General features: G+C 29.9%; 1 protein-coding gene across 1 annotated transcript in view; it reads left to right on the forward strand.

The window, feature by feature from the left end:
• Window positions 1–1,204: 1,204 nt before the first annotated feature.
• Mtp (Microsomal triacylglycerol transfer protein) overlaps window positions 1,205–19,003 on the forward strand; it is a 53,255-nt gene continuing 35,456 nt past the window's right edge. Inside the window, exon 1 of the mRNA XM_064047909.1 lies at window positions 1,205–1,324. The gene's annotated coding sequence lies outside the window, so the exon portion shown is untranslated. The remainder of the gene's footprint in view (window positions 1,325–19,003) is intronic.

A 19,003-nucleotide genomic window follows, 5' to 3' on the forward strand; every position in this document is an offset into this window, starting at 1 on the left:
TTTCGGTGTTCTTTCCGACGTTGCTCGTGTTTTACAAGGCCAGAAGGTGGAAAATTCGGAGTTAGATTCACATTAGTTGCAAAATTCAAATTTGCGCCAACAACGAGTGTGGATGTTGAACGCACATTCTCCAATTTTAAACACATTTTAAATGATCGGCGAAAAAATTTTACAGTGGACAACTTGGAACATATTACAATCATAAATTGTTTTAAAGAAAACTGAAATACGTGTGTAAAATATAAAGTCTAGGATTATTATAATAATATTTTATCCAAAGTTCTAAGAAGTGTTCTTTGATTTGTAATATGATTATGTTTTTAATGCTTTTTTGCTTAAAATAAAACTTTTTTATTGAAAATGTTGTGCTTATTTAAGCGCTTATTCTTAATTTTTTTGTGCTTATCCGCTCTCTAATTATCATCCTTACTATAATTGAAGTAAATTTCAATCAGTTTGGTTGTTCAGGTGCAACAAAACGTGAGTGAAATGAGTAGCCAAACACCTGTATGTGATACCCCAGTATGACATAAACACATACAACATCAGCAGGTGTTTTAATTTTTATTATGCTTGATATCACGGTCTGTGGACTTCGCGGTTTAGCAACACGATAAAACACGAATATCCATACAGTAATTATTTTAATTTTTTTAAAACTTTCCACCAGCCTTGAATTTTTTTACCGTTGTTACTAATCCACAATTTTTTTATTACTACTACTACTACAAAAAAAATCCTAGTCCACCTGCAAACAGCACAAAAGCGCAAAATTTCCCCACGTCACCCTAGCACTTTGCACATTCCATTCTTATTACCAATTCACAGGTCTTCAAATCTCCAGGTCATTCTCTCCAGATTTAAATGTCCTTTCCCAGCTCAGAGCCTCGTAAATCTCAGGTGTTCTAATTCCGGAGAGCCTTGACCTCGCTGCAGTGGAATGTTAACAACACCGAGAGTAAAACTCCGAGTGCAACAATTAGAAGCTTCCGGACGAAGCGCCATTGGAGCGGCACGGAATTAGAAATAATGAATAGACTGCGATGAATAACGACGTCAACGTGCAGGAGTTAACAAGTAGAACAAAGTTTAAACCGTATATTAACGGTACCTAGTCGATCACGTCGAGGAGGAGGATTTGTAGGCACGAAGTAGCGACAGTCGAGTGGTCGAGTGGCAAGACTGGCGAGTCGTGCCGAGAGGAAAGTTTTCGGAAAAGTTGAGAGTAAACGTTTGTTATATGTTATTATAATATAAGCGAAGTAGTTAAGTGGTTGGTTTAGAAAACTAAGGCAGAAGATGGTACCATTGAGGTAACTTACAGGTAAATCGCAACTTTGTTCACTTGGCTAAGAGCGCTTTTTTGAAGACAAATTTAATGTTAGAGTGTAGACTGTTACTGTTTATTTTTCTTGAAATTTTTGATTTGCATTTTCAACCAAATCCCTCATTGCATGACTATTGCTGGACCATTTTATTCTTTGTTTTTTTCTTATTTCTTCTTTAGCTTTGCTGGTATAGATTTTCAGACAGTAAACTAATATACTATCATTCTTACAGTAAATATTGTTTTGCTGTTGCAGCATGTTGGAAATTGTGTTGAGCGATAAGTCGAATTTTTCCTAATTTCTTTCTTCCTGACTTCCAAAACATTACCAGTGCAAAAATTATTATTCTTTAAATAATCTCTCAAATTACAAAGTATTTGCTCTACTAAAATTGCTATTTGGAACGCGTTCTCTGAAGCGTAATGTAAAGCACCAGTTTTATATTCTTTTAATGCCACAAATTTTGCATAATTTTCATTACAATTCTTCTTAGAGATCAAAGCAACAATACATTTTTTGCAAAACTTTTAATTTTTATCAAGCATTTAACAACGTAACTGGAGCAACTGTACAAAGCATTTTTTTCTCTCAAAGAGAGTTCTTTTTTCTTCAAATTCCAACTTCTCGGTAAAGCTAAATTTTATTTTCCTTTAGGAACATCGTTTTCTTTTCAGTTATTATTTTTAATATAACTGAAAAACCAACTAAAGGTGTTGTTTTGTCGGTTTCGTAACTTGAGGTATTTGAAATGTCCAAGTATTGAGAAACTGATAAAAGTTTTAAGTCATATTTAAATTGAATGGCCGTAGGGATCGGATGTCTTGATCGAAATCGGGAAAATACATTTTCTAGACAATCTTAAAAAAATAGTATTTTCTTTTCGTTCAAAAACGAGTTTTGCAGGTCTAAAATTGATGTTGTAGTCGGTATAACACCTGTTTGAATAAGCTTCCAAACTGTTTTTCCGAATTTGTCAGGAGCGACTTTTAAGTTTAAAAATAACTTAATGAAATCTTAAAAGATTTCTATAGTTTCCCTATAGACAGCCATTTTAAACTTGCTCAAGGCCAAAATAGTTGATCTAGAACTAATCAACTGGAACCATCTATGTACAACATCAATAAAAACAGCTGTCGTTAGAGAAGATTTGTCTTCTCTCTCCTCTTCTGCATCAAATTTTATTCCACAACTAACATTTCGATTCAAAACGTTTAGAGAATTTGACACCTTCATTTTGTTAAAATGGTTAGACTGTAAAACATCCACATTTAATTTAGACGCAAATTGCAGCTCAAATTTGCCTTCTTCTTCACAAAAATTCGTTTCGTGTGCTAGCAGAGTGTAGACGTGCATTTTGTCGCTCCGTACATTCGAATCATTTAGGTGAGTTTGTTCCATATTGATTTGAGCCTCTCGTAAATCTAAATAATTATATATACTGACGAATAGATTGGTTTGTTAATTTTTGTCGAAGGAAACATATTCCATGTTTCCTTTCGACTTTTACATTTTGATAGAATTCGTTATCATTCGTTTTTCTTACCGTCGACTTTTTTGGCAGAATTTGCTTATTTTCTACTTGACCTCAAACTGGCCGCAGTGTGATTTCAGCACTTGCGAGTGTCGAAAATGGCTATAAAATGCAGTAAATGCAATAGCACCGTAACTAGAAGTCAGAACTATTTGTCCTATAATGTCTGCAAATCGAATTTTCACAATGAATGTGTGAACATTGATGATGATGCTTACAATCAGCTTCAAATGGAAAGAAAATTAACATCCTAGTTGTGTGCTTTTTGTTCACTTTCTGCCTCTGCCTCTGCTGCTTCTCATACTCAATCCATTCCTTTAGCTTCTGAATTTAATTTGTCTCCTCATTCTTTGAAAATGATCGAATCAATCATTGGAAACCAATTAAAACTATTAACTGATACTATTTCGATGTTAGAAAAATCAGTTAATAATTTATCTCTTGAAAATTCAAAATTGCCTAATGAAATAATCATTTTAAAAAAATGCTTACCCGCCTCTAAACCTTGTGATCAGATAATGTCAGCTGATGCTGATGAAATGCACGCTAAAACATCTTATGCCCAAACTTTAATAAAAAACTCTCAGAAAACTATTATAGTTAAGCCAAAAGGTGAAGATCAGAAAAATCAGTCAATTGCTAAAACTAAATCAGACGTTTTAAAAAATGTGACAGTTCTAGTAACTTTAAACAAAGCGCCATGAATAACCTGTCAGACCAGTATGATATTCGTGAAGTCAAGACTATTGGCCCAAGAGTTAGAATTACAGGTATTCCTGACTACATAAAAAAGAAGACATTGTCTTATATATGAGAAAACAAAATGAATCAATTTTTGACGAAAAATCAATTTGTACTTTGTTAAAATATGGCCCGGTTAAAAAAAATAATACCATTTTTCAAGCTGTTTTTGAAGTGGATTTGTTGACATATAAAAGGGCACTAACATTGGGACACTGCCTTATTGGTTTCAATGGTTGTACTATATACGATGCTATTGATGTTTCCAGATGTTTTAATTGTAACAGCTACGGTCATTCACACAAATTTTGTAAAAATTCTTCTTCTTGTCCTCGGTGTGGTGATCGTCATAATTTGAAGGAATGCCAGGCAGATGTTGAAGCTTTTAAATGTGTCAATTGTTACAACTTCAATCTCAAAAATAATAATCATGACGTTAATATTAATCACGCAGCTTGGGATCTTGACAAATGTCATTCGTACAAGATGGTCATTCAAAAAGTCAAACAAGATTTGTTTGGACTTTCCATATAGCAATCAAATGTTTGTCCTCTTTTCCTCCCTGATAGTCCAACAATACCCCGCTACTCGTGTGACATGAACACCAATAATTCAATGCATGATTCCCCTACTCCAGTTGTTTATTACCAAAATGTTAGGGGTTTAAACACCAAACTCCCGGAAATATATAATGCATTGGCTAGCTGCCATTATGACATAATTGCTTTTTCTGAAACTTTTTTAAACGACTCTGTCCATAACTCAGAAATTTCTAATAATAATTACACAATCTATAGGAGTGACAAAAAATATTCAGATGTTCATTGTCAACGTGGTGGTGGTGTCCTTCTTGCGGTTAAATCAAATTTTGCCTCGTATAAATATGATTTAAATAACTTAAATTTTAGTGATTTACTTGTAATAGATATTCTTGTAGTCAAGATTTTTATAGGTCACAGTATTGTTTATTTTATTGTAGTATATATCCCTCCGGCCAACAGAGTTAGTGCAGCTGATATGGATTTGTTCTTTGAACTTTTATCCTCTCTATATACTTTATTACATGATAGAATCATTATTGTTGGTGACTTCAATATACCCTCTTACTCTAGTTTTCTAGCAAACCCCTTGATACGCGATGCTAAAACAGAATCACTTTTAAATTTTCTCGACTTGACTGACTGTAATCAGCATAACTTTGTACGTAATAACAATGGAAGAATTTTGGATTTGGTTATTTCAAATAAACAAACCACTGTCAATGCAGCAGTTGATATTTTATTAACTGAAGACTCCCATCACCCGAGCTTAGTAATTAATTTAAATAATTTAATTAGAACGAAAATGTTCTATGACAAGCCCTTGCATAATCCCGGATTAAAATCTTTTAACTTTTGTAAAGCTGATTTTTCACTTTTGTACAATTTGCTTTGTAATACTGACTGGTCTTTCATGTCTAAACATACTGATGTAAATACCATGTGCTTGCAGTTCTATTCAAAATTATATGAGATCTTTGACATTTCTGTTCCTAAGACTAAACGCTTTAAAAATCGTCAATATCCTCCATGGTTTGATGCTAAAATAATTTCTAAACTAAAACTAAAATGGAAATTATGGACACGTTACAAACGACATTCTGATTTGCAATCTTATGATAATTTTAAAATCCTAACAACTGAGGTCAAAGCAGATATTCAACATGCCTATGCCAATTATATTCAAAAAATTTAAAACAACATTCAATCTGATCCTAGCAGCTTTTGGCGCTTTATTCATAGTAAGAAAAAAGACAATAGTATACCTAAACTGATGACCTATAACAATGAACTACTAAGTCGACCGGAAGACATCGTCAACTCTTTTGCTGACTTTTTTCAAAAATCTTTTATTCTTTCTAATCCATCTGTAACTATGTCTTCTTCAAATTGTCCTCTTTTGTTAATCAAATCGTTTAATGAATCTGAAGTATTTAATGCCCTACGGAAGATGAAAAACAAAACAACAGCTGGTCCTGACGGCATACCCTCTTTCATGTTAAGTGACTGTGCAACTGTATTTGCTTCTCCCCTATGTGCTATATTCAATCTAGCAATTAAACAGTGTGAGTACCCGTCCATCTGGAAACAGTCGAATATATGTCCAGTTTTCAAAAATGGAAACAAAAATGTAATCGAAAATTATCGACCCATAACCTTGCTCTGCAATTTTTCCAAGGTATTCGAAATGTTGCTTTATGATGTTATTATCGGGCATGTTAGGCCTTATATATCTGATTTACAGCATGGTTTTCTCAATGGCAGATCTGTAGAAACAAATCTTTGTACGTTTACTCAGTTTGTTTCCGAGTCTTTTGATGCTAAATGTTCGGTGGATTGTATATACACTGATTTCTCTAAAGCATTTGACAGATTAGACCACTCTAAATTGATTGCCAAGTTGGATAGTTTTGGTATGTCAGATTTCCTAATTAAACTTTTTAGTTCTTATTTAATTGGCAGGACGCAGGTTGTTACCATTGGCGGTTTTCAGTCAACTGAGGTACATGTTACTTCTGGTGTACCGCAAGGGTCCATTCTTGGACCTCTGTTCTTTATTTTGTTTATTAATGACATTGGTATCGGCTTTAGCTCTGAGTGTCTTCTATATGCTGACGACCTAAAAATCTTTAGAAAAATAACAACATTTTCTGACCACCTTCTCCTTCAAGCAGATCTTTATAAATTAGAACAAGCATGCAATGTAAAAGGGTTGTAGCTGAATCTTCCTAAATGTAGTGTAATGACATATTCTCTAAAGCATATCAATAGTATATATGAGTATAAAATTAGCGGCTTCATTTTGAAACGTGTTTCCACTGTGAGAGATTTAGGCATTACATTTGATCAAAAATTATCCTTCATTGATCATTATGATGAGATATTTTTCTCATCAATTAGGGCGTTAGGATTTACCATTCGTAATTGCAAAAGCTTTCAACTTAATAGTACTCTCCTTAGTTCATATACTTCGTTTGTTAGATCAAAACTACAGTATGGCTGTGTTATTTGGTCCCCAGGGATGATGTTCATTGTCTCAAATTAGAAAAGTTACAAAGGAAATTTTTAAAATTCCTCCATTTCAAATCATTTGGCTATTACCCTTGTAGAGGTTTTCCTCAAAATGAGCTTTTGGTACTCTTTTCCATTCAAAGCTTGGAAAAGAGGAGAGAAACTTTGTCTCTCTCTTTTCTTTTTAAATTGGTGAATGGTGTTGTAAATTCAAATGCTTTAGTTGAAAAATTGTGCTTTCTAGTTCCCCGGTCAAACATTAGAAACCCTTTATGTTTTTATACTGAAATTTCTAGAACTAATGTACATGTGTTCTCGCCCATTACAACTATGTGCAGAATTTATAATAATTATTATCGGAATAAATTTGATATTTTCAATTGTAGTTTACGCCAGATCAAAAATGCACATCTATAACAGTCTACTAATTTTTAACTATTTAATTATGCATTTCCAACAATCTAATTTAGCCCTAATATACCACCCTAATAATTGGTTTATCTGTAGGGGTGGTCAACCATAATAATAATAATAATAATAATAATAAAATCTTTAATGTGTTGCACGTCAACCAAATCAGAAGTTAGTTTATATTTTTCAACAAAATCATTTGGTAATTGAATGATTTTGTTTTGTACCAACCATTGCTTTATATTTTTTAATAAATGTGGCCCATCTGCTAAAAAGTAAATTTTTTCGCCATTAACTGGGTTTAGGACATCATTTTTTGTTTCGCATTTTCTTCCAGCTTTTATTCCAAAGGTTTTCCACATAGCTTGATTCGCCGATCCCATATCTGAGGTTACAGAATGGACCTTCAAACCAATTGCACTGATTTTCTTAAAAACTTCTTTAAGAACATCAGCTAGAACTGCCCCATTTATACTGTCTCCAGTAAAATAGTATGAAACAATTTGTTTCCAGCGAGTAGTAATACCTCCCACAAGAATTACCAACGCTTTTGTCGCTTCTCCCCCATGTTTTGGTAAAGTAATTCCCCCAATATACGTCCCACTATGTACACAATAATCAATCCCAGCTTTTATATTCATTTCGTCCAATGCCACCATACAATCCCTCCCAAAATCCTGATTAAGCGATTCACATTTAATTTTCAAAAACCCAATAATTTCATCCAAAACTCCAGATTTAAACTCTAAATTTTGTAAACGAAAATTCAATGTCCGAATAGCTGGAAATGGTAGTTTCATGTTTCTTAATAAGTTATATCCACTGGTCCCACATCCAAATTTAAACTTCAAAGATTTGGTGATTGTTTGCCCAGAACATTTTTTGAGTTTTTTCCCTTTCAAACCCTCAATTTGATCCTTTGTTAATATATTTGCCAAATTTTTCCTTAAATTTGCATTACACACTTTTTGCAAGTACAATTTCTGCCTTAATTTTTTGTCCGACCAAATCTTTAGATTATTCTCAATGCTATACTTCAATTCTTTTTATTATTCTATTTTAAATACAATTAAAAAAGTAGGTATCCTCGTATCACTTCATAGTAACCAACAGAACAACTTTTATCACGGCAAGTGGTTTTACATTGTCGAATGAGTCAAGTTTGTCCTTATTTTATTATCATAATTACAGATTTTATAGACTATGCACATTGTAGTATCAACAAGTATGAAAAAATAGGTCTCCCATTTCCGTCAAATATAACATACCTAACCTAACTTCATGGATTAGAGTACAATAAATCAAAAGACTTAATGCATTCGTCTCACTTAAAAGCGACAACGTCACATGAAACCTGTTAAATAAAACTGGATAGGAGGGTGTGATTTCCTGATATTTAATTAGACACTAAAAACTTTGACACTATGATTAAAAAGAAATTGATGCCACTTATTTTTAATTGTGCTAATAAAATGCATAAAAGTCAAGTCAAGGTGAATAAATTTCGCTGAAACGCATTTTTTTTTTGTCGAAACCGACGTAATATGGAAGTTCCAGCGCTTAAGGAGGTAATTATGGAAATTATATTTGCAATAATTTTGCATGACCAATCAATTGACCAGTTTACGTTTAGTCTGCAGCGTATAAAGTCCACAAATAATGTGTTTCAAACGAGACACTTGGCAACAGTGTTGCCACTTCGTTAGAAGCACCCCCAATTTGTGTAAACAAAATTTATCATATAATGAAATCGTTTACCCTTTTTTTGAAAGTGTGGAGACTTAAAAATTCGTTCCTCACTTGCTCGTTTCCGTCATATGCTATTGCAACTGAATATCAAACGGACAAGAAATTTGTCACTTAAAGTTTGACGAAGTTTTTCTCATCTAGAGTGGGTTAAAAAAATGCTTTGTGTGCGGTAATTATGAAATGACATTGTTTAAAATTCCTAGTAACACGAAAATTCGGGCTAAATGGTTTATGGGTTTTCTAATATCACTGATAATTATACAAAACGGAAATGTTAAAATCATGAATTTTAAATAAATTGTAGATATTTCTACCGCCACCGAAAAAGCTCGAATATTCAAACAACATTTCGAATGTAAATATATTAAACAAGGCGAAGAACTTTTTAATAACACTGTAATATAGTGTTAGAATTTTGATTTCAACAAAACCCAAAATCTATGCAATATATAAAAGATATAGAAGACAACTTAATAGGCGACAATGAAGGATAATTAAGAAGATGGAAACAGTACTTCGAACAAATATTAAATAGCGAAATCAGAGGCGGTCAGAGAGAAGAGCAAAAACAAGTACCAAAAGAAAGAACTTTAAATAATGAAAGGAATAACAAAAGCCCAGGGAGAAATGGAATTACAAAAGAAAATCAAAAATGTGGAGATGAAAAACTGAAAGACGATATCCATACGGATTTTAGGTCGTTAAAAAATGAATAAAAGGAGACAATTTTAGGTCCCAAAATTGACGAATTAGGTTATAAAAATCTTAGTTTAGGTTAAAAACCTGGAGGAAAGAATATTTGCTCAACGAAAAAGTATACATCAAAAAAATATATATTTAAAAAAAAAACATTAAACAAAACATTATAGAAACAAATATTTTGTGTAACAAACAAAAAAATTATTAAATAAATAAACGATCTATAGTTGCGTCCACCAATTTTAAGTTATCGCAAAAAAATGGCGATCAAATTAAAGCAAGTTGCATTTAACAAAAAATAAAATATTAATTCAGGTATTTAAAATGAGTTACAAAGGCAAACTATATATTTCTCTAAATTTTCGATTGTAAATTTACACCTTTGATCGCTTAAAACACTTTTAAGTTTTGAAAACGTGCTTTCCACATCACAAGAAGTGATGGGTGCAAAATTGAATATTGAACAATCTACGTTTTGATTTTTGTATGTGTTGTTGGTAGCATTTCCATTACCGCAAATTGCGTTATTTACTGAACATATAAAATCGTATCCTGGATTCTTTTTTAATAGAGAACATAATTTTTGGAACGCCATTTCCCCCACCTTTGCTGGTGTGTTTTTTAAAGATGTATACACTTTTTCCACAATTTCCATACTTTGGTTTAATTTTAAACCTATAGTTTCTAATTGTTCTATTGCACCAGCAATAATTTTAAAGTGAGTTTTAATGTACAAGAGTTCATTTTTAACGTTTGCTTTATTCAGGAATTCTTGAGCTTTTTTAATGCTTTGTGCATCTGTGGCTTCAAATGACATTACAACCTAAAAATATTCAATTTAAGAATGATAGTATAAAAAACATTATATATTTACTGACTTGTTTTAAAACATCAAAGTGTTCTGCATAAAACAATGCTGATTGAATCCAAGCGCCCCACCTTGTTAATACAGGTTCAGGTGGGAGAGGTGTATTTGGTAAACTGTTTTTATAAAACTCTACTTTTATTGGTGCTTTTAAAAAGATTTTCTTAACATTGCTAATTATCCCATTGACATCTGGATAATTCAGTCTAATTGTTTCAGACACTAAATGTAACCCATGTACCATACATGTTAAGTGTGTTATATTTTCATAAAACACCTTCAAATTAGTACCAGTTTTGATCATGTATGAAGCACCATCTGATACAAACCATTTAACTTTTTTGTGTTCAGTTCCTTTTGGGCACAATAAAGCTACAAATTAACAATTAAATAAATTATAATAATTTCAATGCTTAAAATTATCAATAGCACACCCAAGGATTCGTTTATTATAAATCTCGAGATTGTGTTGCTATTAGTTTTATCAAGCTGCTTGAAAGCTAGTAGAAATGGACGGCCAGCTTCTTCAGAAGATAACCTTCCGATTACTAAATGGGATATGTATCTTCCTAATCTGTCCGTCGTCTCATCGGCGCTAATCCATATATCATTATTGCCAATAGAATTTCTAATTTGTTTAATTACCTGTAAATCATAAAATTTATGTTAAATAGTTTTTAAATAAAAATTCTAGTGCTCACCATATCGTAATCTTTTGGTAAATAATTTTTTCTCAGAGTGATTTCTGAGGGTAAATGCCTTCCTGTATATTTAAGCATAAAATTTTTAAACTCCGGACAACTAACAATGAAATATTTGCTGCGGTAAATGCCCTACATAAATCGGTGCAAAATTGCGCAAAATCATTGTCGCAAATAATGTTTAATAAAGTGTGTTTACTGGATTTATTCTCGTTCTTTTTATGTGCATCGTCACTGCAGTGTTGTTCAAAGTGTGATTTTTTTTTCGCACTTAAACTAGGAAACAAAAATGTGAACATAATTCAAGCTTCAGTATTTTAAATGTTTACTTACAACTTTTCCACACACTTTGCAGAATAACTCATTGTCTTTGATTAAAGAAGGAAATTGAAAATTAGTGTCCAAATTATTCCCTAACCATGATTTGATTTTATCTTTCATGGATGATTTTATCTTAGGCATTTTTAAACAATCAGCTAGCCAAAACAAGGAATGCACGAAAAATCTCTATTGTGCAAGCACGTCCGCTTCGTTGGTCGTGGAATCCTATTTTAAGTCTTTTAAAATTTACAATTAGGTCGTGTTTTAAGATTTTTTGATTTCTCGATTTTTCAATTACCTCTTTAACCTCCCAATTTTTCAATTTTGGGCTATTTCGATTTCTTAATTTTTCATTTTTCATCTTTTCGACGTTTCGATTTCTTGATTTTGTGATCTTTTGATGTTTCGTTTCTCGATATTCTATTCCTGAACTTTTCGATTCTTAACTTTTTTGACTTTTCGATTTTTCAATTCATGAAGTTTCTAAATTTTCGATTTCTTGATCTCGATTTCTCGATTTTTCGAGTTTTCAGTTTTTCAGTTCTTCAATTTCTCGATTTTTCCATTTTTCGATTTCTGAATTTACTGATGTTTCAGTTTTAGGATTTTTTAATTTTTCAATTCTTCAATTTTTCTTCGATTTTTCAATTTTTCCATGTTTTAATTTTTCAATTTTTAAAACTATTGATTTTCCGATTTCCCGATTTTTCAGTTCATGGATATTTCTGTTTGTCACTTAAATGTTTGAATTTTAGATTTTTCAGATTTTAATGTTCCAATTTTTCGATTTTTAGAATTTTCGACTTCTCTGTTTTAGATTTTTCTGTTTTTCAATTTTCCGATTTTTATATTTAAGATTTTTCGATTTTATAATCTTTTGATGTTTTGTTTCTCATGTTTCATTTTTCAATTTTTCGATTTCTCGATTTTTCGGTTTTTATGGTTTCTAAATTTTAGATTTTTCAAATTCTCGATTAATTGATTTTTTAGTTTTTAGATTTTTCGATTTCTCGACTTCTCGATTTTTAAATTTTTCAATCTTTCAATTTTTCGATTTCTCAATTTATCGACATTTCAGTTACGGGATTTTTCAATTTTTCGATTTTTCCACTTTTCGATTTTTGAGTTTTTAAATTTTAATTTTTCCAATTTTCAGATTCTTCGATTTTTTGATGTTTTAACTTCTCGATTTCTCGATTTTTCGATTCTTCAATTTTTCTTCGATGTGTCAATTTTTCAATTTTAAAACTATAGGTTCTTCAGTTTTCCGATTTTTCAGTTATACAGTTATACAGATATGTATTTCTGTTTTTCAATTTTTCGATCTTTCGAATTTCCGACTTTGCGGTTTTAGATTTTTCTGTTTTTCAATTTTCCGATTTTTATATTTAAGATTTTTCGATTTTTCGATTTCTCGATTGTATAATCTTTTGATGTTTTGTTTCTCATGTTTCATTTTTCAATTTTTCGATTTTTGACGTTTCTAAATTTTCGATTTTGTAATTTCACTATTAATCAATTTTTTACTTTTTCAACTTTTCCACATCTCGGCTTCTCGATGTCTCGATTTTTCGGTTTTTATGGTTTCTAAATTTTAGATTTTTCAAATTCTCGATTGATTTTTTAGTTTTTAGATTTTCGATTTCTTGACTTCTCGATTTTCAAAATTTTCAATCTTTTAATTCTTCAATTTTTCGATTTCCCAATTTACCGACATTTCAGTTACAGGGTTTTTCCAATTTTCAGATTTTTCGATTTTTTGATTTTTTAACTTCTCGATTTCTCAATTTTTCGATTCTTCAATTTTTCTTCGATGTGTCAACTTTTCAATTTTAAAACTATAGGTTCTTCAGTTTCCCGATTTTTCAGTTATACAGTTATACAGATATGTATTGCTGTTTTTCAATTTTTCGATCTTTCGAATTTCCGACTTCTCGGTTTTAGATTTTTCTGTTTTTCAATTTTCTGATTTTTATATTTAAGATTTTTCGATTTTTCGATTTCTCGATTTTATAATCTTTTGATGTTTTGTTTCTCATGTTTCATTTTTCAATTTTTCGATTTTTGACGTTTCTAAATTTTCGATTTTGCAATTTCAGTATTAATCAATTTTTTACTTTTTCAACTTTTCCACATCTCGGCTTCTCGATGTCTCGATTTTTCGGTTTTTATGGTTTCTAAATTTTAGATTTTTCAAATTCTCGATTGATTTTTTAGTTTTTAGATTTGTCGATTTCTTAACTTCTCGATTTTCAAAATTTTCAATCTTTCAATTCTTCAATTTTTCGATTTTCCAATTTACCGACATTTCAGTTACGGGATTTTTCAATTTTTCGATTTTTCTACTTTTCGATTTTGGGTTTTTAAATGTTAATTTTTCCAATTTTCAGATTTTTCGATTTTTTGATGTTTTAACTTTTCAATTTCTCAATTTTTCGATTCTTGAATTTTTCTTCGATGTGTCAATTTTTCAATTTTAAAACTATAGGTTCTTCAGTTTTCCGATTTATCAGTTATACAGTTATACAGATATGTATTTCTGTTTTTCAATTTTTCGATCTTTCGAATTTCCGACTTCTCAGTTTTAGATTTTTCTGTTTTTCAATTTTCCGATTTTCATATTTAAGATTTTTCGATTTTTCGATTTCTCGATTTTATAATCTTTCGATGTTTTGTTTCTTATATTTCATTTTTCAATTTTTCACTTTTTGACGTTTCTAAATTTTCGATTTTTCAATTTCTCGATTAATCAATTTTCTACTTTTTCAACTTTTCGATTTCTCAATTTACCGGCATTTCAGTTACGGGATTTTTCAATTTTTCGATTTTTCCACTTTTCGATTTTTGAGTTTTTAAATTTTAATTTTTCCAGTTTTCAGATTTTTCGATTTTTTGATGTTTTAACTTCTCGATTTCTCAATTTTTCGATCCTTCAATTTTTCTTCGATGTGTCGATTTTTCAATTTTAAAACTACAGGTTTTTCAGTTTTCCGATTTTTCAGTTATACAGTTATACAGATATGTATTTCTATTTTTCAATTTTTCGAATCTTGAAATTTTAAATTTTTCATTTCGAATTCTTGATCTTCCGATTCTTCAACTTCTCGGATTTAGGCTTTTTGGTTTTTGAATGTTCCAATTTTTAAATTTTAGATTTATCTATTTTTCAATTTTTCGATCTTTCGAATTTCCGACTTCTCGGTTTTAGATTTTTCTGTTTTCCAATTTTCCGATTTTTATATTTAAGATTTTTCGATTTCTCGAATTTCCGACTTCTCGGTTGTAGATTTTTCTGTTTTTCAATTTTCGGATTTTTATATTTAAGACTTTTCGATTTCTCGATTTTATAATCTTCTGATATTTTATTTCTCATGTTTCATTTTTCAATTTTTCACTTTTTGACGTTTCTAAATTTTCAATTTTTCAATTTCTCAATTAATCAATTTTCTATTTTTTCGACTTTTCTATTTCTCCGCTTCTCGATTTCTAGATTTTTCAATTTTTCGATTTTTGACGTTTCTAAATTTTCGATTTTGCAATTTCCCTATTAATCAATTTTTTACTTTTTCAACTTTTCCATTTCTCGGCTTCTCGATTTCTTGATTTTTAAATTTTTCAATCTTTCAATTCTTCAATTTTTCGATTTCTCAATTTACCGACATTTCAGTTACGGGATTTTTCCAATTTTCGATTTTTCCACTTTTCGACTTTTGAGTTTTTAAATTGTAATTTTTCCAATTTTCAGATTTTTCGATTTTTTGATGTTTTATCTTTTCGATTTCTCAATTTTTCGATTCTTCAGTTTTTCTTCGATGTGTCGATTTTTCAATTTTAAAACTATAGGTTCTTCAGTTTTCCCATTTTTCAGTTATACAGTTAAACAGATATGTATTTCTATTTTTCAATTTTTCGAATCTTGAAATTTTAGATTTTTCATTTCGAATTCTTGATCTTCCGATTCTTCAACTTCTCGGATTTAGGCTTTTTGGTTTTTTAATGTTCCAATTTTTAAATTTTAGATTTATCTATTTTTCAATTTTTCGATCTTTCGAATTTCCGACTTCTCGGTTTTAGATTTTTCTGTTTTTCAATTTTCCGATTTTTATATTTAAGATTTTTCGATTTCTCGAATTTCCGACTTCTCGGTTTTAGATTTTTCTGTTTTTCAATTTTCGGATTTTAATATTTAAGATTTTTCGATTTTTCGATTTCTCGATTTTATAATCTTTTGATGTTTTGTTTCTCATGTTTCATTTTTCAATTTTTCACTCACGTTTTTAAATTTTCGATTTTTCAATTTCTCGATTAATCAATTTTCAATTTTTTCGACTTTTCTATTTCTCCGCTTCTCGATTTCTAGATTTTTCAATTTTTCGATTTTTGACGTTTCTAAATTTTCGATTTTATATTTTCCCTATTAATCAATTTTTTACTTTTTCAACTTTTCCATTTCTCGGCTTCTCGATTTGTCGATTTTAAAATTTTTCAATCTTTCAATTCTTCATTTTTTCGATTTCTTAATTTACCGACATTTCAGTTACGGGATTTTTCAATTTTTCGATTTTTCCACTTTTCGATTTTTGAGTTTTTAAATTTTAATTTTTCCAGTTTTCAGATTTTTCGATTTTTTGATGTTTTAACTTCTCGATTTCTCAATTTTTCGATTCTTCAATTTTTCTTCGATGCGTCGATTTTTCAATTTTAAAACTATAGGTTTTTCAGTTTTCCGATTTTTCAGTTATACAGTTAAACAGATATGTATTTCTATTTTTCAATTTTTGGAATCTTTAAATTTTAGATTTTTCGTTTCGAATTCTTGATCTTCCGATTCTTCAACTTCTCGGATTTAGACTTTTTGGTTTTTTAATGTTCCAATTTTTAAATTTTAGATTTATCTATCTTTCAATTTTTCGATTTTCAATTTTTCAGTTTTTCAATTCTTCAATTTTTTGAGTTCTCTATTTTCCGATGTTTCAGTTTTACGATTTTTCACTTTTTCCATTCTTCAATTTGTTTCTAGATTTTTGTTTTTTCAATTTCTGGATTAGGTAATCGATTTTTTAGTTTTTAGTGTTTTCGACTTCTCGACTTTTAGATTTTTCAGTCTTTTAATTATTCAATTTTTCAATTTTTCAGTTTTTCGATTTTTTAATTTTTTTATTTTTCTACGTCGATGTGTCAAGTTTTCGATTTTTCAATTTACCAATTCTTCGATTTCTTAAACTATATGCACTTACCTATTGAGTAACAAGGAATCCCAAAGAATAAACCCCAATTATAGCCTCCCTGCTATCAGTTGTAATGAATTTTTCATTCGTAATCAAACCGTAATTTTTCACTTCGCAGATTTTTTAAATTTTCGATTTTCTACTTCAGTGTCAACTTTTCCATTTCTCGATTTCTCAATTTATCGATGTTTCGGTTTTAGGATCTTTCAATTTTTCGATTCTTCAATTTTTAAAACTATTGATTTTTTAATTTTCGATTTTTTAGTTCTTCGATATTTCCATTTTAGGTTTTTCAGTTTTTTAATGTTTCAGTTTTTCGATCTTTCGATAGTTCAACTTCTCGGTTTTAGATTTTTCTGTTTTTCAATTTTCCGATTTTTAAATTTAAGATTTTTTGATTTCTTGATTTTTCAATTAGGTACCTCTTTAACCTCCCGATTTTTCGATTTTGGACTATTTCGATTTCTTAATTTTTCATCTTTTCGACGTTTCGATTTCTCGATTTTGCGATCTTTTGATGTTTCGTTTCTCGATATTCTATTCCTGAACTTTTCGATTCTTAACTTTTTTGACTTTTCGATTTTTCAATTCATGAAGTTTCTAAATTTTCGATTTCTTGATCTCGATTTCTCGATTTTTCGAGTTTTCAGTTTTTCAGTTCTTCAATTTCTCGATTTTTCCATTTTTCGATGTTTTAATTTGTCAATTTTTAAAACTATTGATTTTCCGATTTCCCGATTTTTCAGTTCATGGATATTTCTGGTTGTCCCTTAAATGTTTGAATTTTAGATTTTTCAGATTTTAATGTTTCTATTTTTCGATCTTTCGAATTTTCGACTTCTCGGTTTTAGATTTTTCTGTTTTTCCATTTTCCGATTTTATAATCTTTTGATGTTTTGTTTCTCATGTTTCATTTTTCAATTTTTCACTTTTTGACGTTTCTAAATTTTCGATTTTTCAATTTCTCGATTAATCAATTTTTTACTTTTCCGACTTTTCTATTTCTCCGCTTCTCGATTTCAACTTTTCGATTTTTGACGTTTCTAAATTTTCGATTTTGCAATTTCACTATCTTTTCCACATCTCGGCTTCTCGATGTCTCGATTTTTCGGTTTTTATGGTTTCTAAATTTTAGATTTTTCAAATTCTCGATTGATTTTTTAGTTTTTAGATTTGTCGATTTCTTGACTTCTCGATTTTCAAAATTTCAATCTTTCAATTCTTCAATTTTTCGATTTCCCAATTTACCGACATTTCAGTTACAGGATTTTTCCAATTTTCAGATTTTTCGATTTTTTGATTTTTTAACTTCTCGATTTCTCAATTGTTCGATTCTTCAATTTTTCTTCGATGTGTCAATTTTTCAATTTTTTTAAGATTTTTCTATTTTTCGATTTCTCGATTTTATAATCTTTCGATGTTTTGTTTCTTGTATTTCATTTTTTAATTTTTCACTTTTTGACGTTTCTAAATTTTCGATTTTTCAATTTCTCGATTAATCAATTTTCTACTTTTTCGAATTTTCTATTTCTCCGCTTCTCGATTTCTAGATTTTTCAATTTTTTGATTTTTGACGTTTCTAAATTTTCGATTTTGCAATTTCCCTATTAATCAATTTTTTACTTTTTCAACTTTTCGATTTCTCAATTTACCGGCATTTCAGTTACGGGATTTTTCAATTTTTCGATTTTTCCACTTTTCGATTTTTGAGTTTTTAAATTGTAATTTTTCCAATTTTCAGATTTTTCGATTTTTTGATGTTTTAGCTTCTCGATTTCTCAATTTTTCGATTCTTCAATTTTTCTTCGATGTGTCAATTTTTCAATTTTAAAACTATAGGTTTTTCGGTTTTCCGATTTTTCAGTTATACAGCTATACAGATATGTATTTCTATTTTTCAATTTTTCGATCTATCGAATTTCCGACTTCTCGGTTTAAGATTTTTCTGTTTATCAATTTTCCGATCTTTATATTTAAGATTTTTCAATTTTTCGACGTTTCGATTTCTCGATTTTGTGATCTTTCGATATTTCGTTTCTCGATATTTCAGTGATTCAATTTTACGGTGTACCGATTTTTTCTATTCCTGAACTTTTCGATTCTTAAGTTTTTTGACTTTTCGATTTTTCAATTCTTGAAGTTTCTAAATTTTCGATTTCTTGGTCTCCTTTTCTCTATTTTTCGCGTTTTCAGTTTTTCAGTTCTTCAGTTTTTCGATTTTTCAGTTTTCCGATTTTTAAAATTTTCGATTTTTGTACTTCGATATGTCAACTTTTCCATTTCTCGATTTTTCAATTTTTCGATTTCTCAATTTACTGATGTTTCAGTTTTGGGATTTTTTAATTTTTCAATTCTTGAATTTTTCTTCGATTTTTCGAT

This window comes from Zophobas morio, unplaced genomic scaffold (assembly GCF_036711695.1).
Source record: "Zophobas morio isolate AGI-343-1 ecotype UQ-CSIRO unplaced genomic scaffold, CSIRO_AGI_Zmor_V1 ptg000006l, whole genome shotgun sequence".
Classification (NCBI taxonomy): Eukaryota; Metazoa; Arthropoda; class Insecta; order Coleoptera; family Tenebrionidae; genus Zophobas; species Zophobas morio.